We start from the raw sequence: 5,471 nt of genomic DNA on the forward strand, positions 1-5,471 counted from the left end.
AGATGATTCTCCTTTTTCCCCCACGGATACCTTCTTCCCCTCCCTCCCCGCCCTGCCCCCAGCATTGTTGTCCATGTCCATTGTTCATGCACACATGCATATAAGTTCTGTGGTTTATCTCTCCCTACCACCCCCTCTTCTGGGGATTGTTAGTCTGTACCCCACTTTCACATCTCTGGGACTACCTTGTTCCTCAGACTGTTATGTTCATTATATTCCACAAATAAGTGAGATAATATGATACTTGTCTTTCTCTGTTTGGCTTGTTTCACTTAGGATAATACTTCCCAGGTCCCTCCATGTCGTCTCAAAAGATAAGAGATCTTTCTTTCCTACATCTGCATAGTACTCTATTGTGTATATGTATCATACAATGGTACATATCCATTTGTCTACCGATGGACATTTGGGCTGTTTCCAGATCTTAGCTATTGTAAATAGTGCTGCTATGAACATATATTCTTTCTAATTGGTGTTTCAGGCTTCTTTGTGTATATTCCTAGAAGTGGGATCATTGGGTCAAATGGAAGTTCAATTTTTAATTTTCTGAGGTAACACCATATTGTTTACCAGTCTGCATTCCCACCAGCAGTGTACTAGAGTCCCCTTTTCTCCACACCCTTGCCAACACTTATTGTTTGATGACTTGTTGATGGCAGCCATTCTGACAGGTGTGAGGTGCTACCTCATTGTTGTTTTAACTTGCATCTCTCTGATGATTAGTGATGTTGAGCATTTCTTCATATGTCTCTTAGCCATTTGTATGTCCTGTTTGGAGAGGTGGCTATTTAGTTCCTCTGTCCATTTTTTAATTGGGTTCTTTGTCTTCCTTTTGTCAACTTGTATGAGCACTCTCTGTATATTGAAAATTAACCCCTTATCTGATGTATCATTGGCAGTTATGCTCTCCCATACATTTGGTTCCCTTTCCATTTTGGTGGTTGCTTCTTTTGCTGTGCAGAAGCTTTTAAGTTGATGTAGTCCCATGTGTTCATTTTCTCCTTTGTTTCTGTTGCCTTAGGTGACGTATTAGTGAAAATTCTGCTGCATATGATATCTGAAATTTTGTTGCCTACAGTTTCTTCTAGGATTTTTATGGATTCATGAGTCACATTTAAGTCTTCTATCCATTTTGAGTTTATTTTTGTGTATGGTGTAAGTTGATGGTCTAGTTTCATTTTTTTGCATGTAGCTGTCCAATTTTCCCAACACCATTTATTAAAGGGGCTGTCCTGACTTCACTGCATGCTCTTGCCACCTTTGTCAAATATTATGTTGGGTCCATTTCTGGGTTCTCTATTCTATTCCATTGATGTACCTGCCTGTTCTTGTGCCAGTACCAGGTTGTTTTGATTACAGTGGCTTTGTAGTATAACTTGAAATCTGGTAATATGATTCCTCCAACTTTGTTCTTCTTTTTCAAGATTGCTGTGGCAATTCAGGGTCTTTTTTGGTTCCATATGAACTTTTGAAGTTTTTGTTCTAGTTCTGTGAAATATGTCATTGGTATTTTGATGGGGATTGCATTGAATTTATAGATTGCTTTGGGTAGTGTGGACATTTTAATGATGTTAATTCTTCCAATCCATGAACAAGGTATGTGCTTTCACTTTTTTATATCTTCCTCTATTTCTTTTTTCAATGTCCTGTAGTTTTCCGCAAATAGGTCCTTTATTTCTTTGGTTAAGTTTATTCCTAGGTATCTTAATATTTTTGCTGTGATGGTAAATGGGATTGTTTTTTAGTTTCTCTTTCTGTGAGTTCATCATTAGTGTATAAGAATGCCATCAGCCCTGGCCAGCTTGGCTCAGCGGTTAGAGTGTCAGCCTGCGGTCCGGAGAGACCCGGGTTCAGTTCCCGCTAAGGGCACGTACTTCGGTTGCAGTTTGTCCCCGGCCCTGGTTGGTTGTGTGGGTGGCAGCCACTCGATGTGTCCCTTCACGTCGATGTTTCTCACTCTCTCTCCCTTCCTCTCTCTCCCTCCCATTCTATCTGTACAAAAAATGGAAAAATACCCTCGGGTGAGGATAAAAAAAAAAAGAATGCCATAAATTTCTTGACGTTAATTTTGTATCCTGCTACTTCGCCAAATTCATTTACTAAGTATAGGAAATTTTTGATGGAGTCTTTGGGGTTTTCTACGTATAGTATCATGTCATCTGCGAATAATGACAGTTTCACTTCCTCCTTTCCAATTTAGATCCCTTTTATTTTTATTTTATGTCTGATTGCTGTGGCTAAGACTTCCAGGACTATGTTAATTAAGAGTGGCAAAAGTAGGCATCGTTGTCTTGTTTCTGTTCTTAAGGGAAATGCTTTTAGTTTTTGCCCATTGAGTATAAAGTTGGCTGTAGGTCTTTCATATATGGCCTTTGTTGTGTCAAGTTGTGATCCCTCTATTTGCAGATTGCTGAGTGTTTTTATCAGAAATGTGTGCTGGATTTTGTCAAATGCTTTTTCAGTGTCTATTGATATGATCATATGATTTTTATTTTTTATTTTGTTTATGTGGTGTATCACATTTATTGATTTGCAAATATTGTACCAGCCTTGCATCCCTGGGATGAATCCCACTTGGTCATGGTGAATAATTTTTTTGATGTGTTGCTGGATCTGATTTGCTAGGATTTCGTTCAGAATTTTGGCGTCTAAGTTCATCAGGGATATTGGCCTGTGGTTTTCTTTCTTTGTAGTGTCTTTTTCTGGTTTTGGAATTAGAATTATGCTGGCCTCATAAAACGAGTCTGGAAGTCTTCCTTCCTCTTGAATTTTTTGACATAGTTTGAGGAGAATGGGTATCAGTTCTTCTTTGAATTTTAAGTAAAATTCCCCCATGAAGCCATCCGGGCCTGGGGTTTTGTTTGCTGGGAGAGTCTTGATTACATCTTCAATTTCTTCTGTTGTTATTGGTCTATTCAAGTTTTCTATCTCTTCCTGGTTCAGTTTTGGGAGACTATGTGTTTCTAGAAATTGGTCCATTTCGCTTAGATTGTCAAATTTGTTGCCGTATAGTTGTTCATAACAATCCTTTGTATTTCTGTGGTGTCAGTTGTTATTTCTCTTCCTTCATTTCTGATTTTGCCAACACTTATTTTCTTATTTCTCCTGCTCAGACATTAAGTTTTCAAGCATTTTATCTAAAAAGAAGACAAGATAGATGCCCAATATAAGTTGTTGTTGAATGAATTATTTCCCATTTTCATTCATTCAAGACCAAATTAACTACCATCCCACATAATGTGCTTAGTATTATGATGTTGAATTCACATAATTCAAACCAAAAGCAGACCTAACAGTTTACTTAGCTCATACAATCTATCTCATGTTGGACGAGTGTTAGAAATAGCTTAAGAAATATAGTTTCGCATTTGGTGGAGTAGGGAATCATTAACATGATTTTACACAATTCTGGGAACTAGTTGTCAATTTTTCTGCCTTGAACCAGAAGAGTTTACTTTATACATATCCAACATGCCACCTCGACAACTGAGACTTAGAGAATCAAATCCTCTTTTGGTGCCAATTCTTGAGGCCACAAGAAAGGATTGGTTTTCCTCACAGGTGTCCATGCACGGCTCAGTGTCTCGAGCTGACAGTGGTGCCAAAGTTGGAAGATGCTCAGCCCAGCTAACAACATGATGGGCTATTTCCTAAGACCTGCTGCCTGCATGTGAGTCCATGCGCCTAGAAGCCACGCCGTACTTGGGTTTCTACCTCTGCAGAAAGCCAGTTGTTGCCGTCCTTAGAAAAGCTACACAATGAGTGCTCCCTTTGGATAGGTATACATTTCATATGGAAATTAAAAACTAACTCAAAATCGAGTGACGTGACAAAATAATGATGCTTTTAAAGAAATAAAAAGAGTTCTGAGAAGTTCTTATAGTCTTATTTGAATATATAAAATTAAGCTTATTTGAGAAACTATAAATGAATGTCAAAAATTCCTTCCTCTCTGCATATTTCTAACGGGATGATTTTTAATATTGTGTATAGAAAAGAACTTACCATTTGTGGAAGACTCTTTCATATGAAAAGCTAAAGACACTAATTATAAATCTAGCCCAAATGGGAGGGGAAAAGCACCTATGAGAAACAATTTTTTTTGTTGTTTTTATAAGTTTGCTTTATGTTTTCAGAATTCTTTGTGCAAGGGCACATGATAGGGACTCAGTAAATAGTAGATGAATTAATGTTACATTGTATACTCTAACACACCATTTCAGACTTACTCATCCCCTTCCTCAAGCATTCAAGTTGCCATAGTATACATAATACTATCATAAGCTGTGAAATGAAGAAAATGTGATTTGAATTTGGGGCATGTGTAAGTAAAGACATTAAGTTGAAAGTGGCAGAAAACCAACCCAAACTCATTAAGCTAAAGAAGAAAAACCAAAAAAATTTATGGTGGTACTGGCTTCTGGCACAGCGTGGTTACAAATTGTTCGTTCTCTCTCTCCCTCTTTCTCTTTCTCTCTTTCTCTTCCTCATTCCCTCCCTCCCTCTCTCTCATCACACAGACTCCTTTCTCTGGCATCTTTTTCCTCATGGCTACAAGATGGCAGTTCTAGGCTTAAGTGGGGGAAAAAAAAACAAGCAACATCCCCTCAAATTTTCCAAGAGAAAAAACATACCCTCTTGCCTTATTTGCCCCAGTTGGACCAATGCCCAGTCCTGAAACAATCATTACAGCAGAGCAATGTGATACCCTGACCTAGTCACATGCTCTAGCCCTCAAGGTTGGGGATGGAGCTGAGAGTGGGGAAAAGGGGTAGTTTTCCAGACAAACTGAGATAAAGTGTCCAGATGAAGGTGAATGGATGCTGGATAGCAAAAACAGCAAATGTTTATTAGGGTGAGATGGGTACAGGTTTCTTTACTCAAAGTTATTGACTTAATGGTAAGCACAGACATAGTTAGAAATATACCCAGCATAAATATGGATAAATTACGATAGAATACACGACGTACATGGAATAATTATATTCTAACATGCTTTCTGTTTTCCCTCAACACACTTTGTGTTGTGCCCACTATGAGTAAGATAATGTGCTCTGTCTTGTGCATGATATAAAAATAAGTGTGATATGGCTCCTGTCCTCAAACTAAGAAGCATGAGCAGAAGGGGCTTTTTAAAAATAAAGTGCATAGTGGAACTACCCTTTCATTTTTATTCCAGACTGCTAGACTGCTGTATCCTTAGAACGAGATGAATGCATAGATCTTGTCAGAGATTTGGTCACTATGAGTTAGATGAAAGACACTTCAAATTTTTGTGCCATAAGGAATTTCTCTTTCTATTTGTCATGTACTTACTTACTTTATGTAAATTTTAATTAATCATTAGTTAAATTAGTCATTACATCAGTAAATTCATCATTTCCAATATGAGACATTTTGATGTGGTTATTTCAATAGTGAGCTATTTTAATGGCCTAGAACAAATTACAATGCCAATTTGATCACTAATC

The sequence above is a fragment of the Molossus molossus genome, unplaced genomic scaffold (genome assembly GCF_014108415.1).
Source record: "Molossus molossus isolate mMolMol1 unplaced genomic scaffold, mMolMol1.p scaffold_m16_p_14, whole genome shotgun sequence".
In the NCBI taxonomy this organism is placed as follows: domain Eukaryota; kingdom Metazoa; phylum Chordata; class Mammalia; order Chiroptera; family Molossidae; genus Molossus; species Molossus molossus.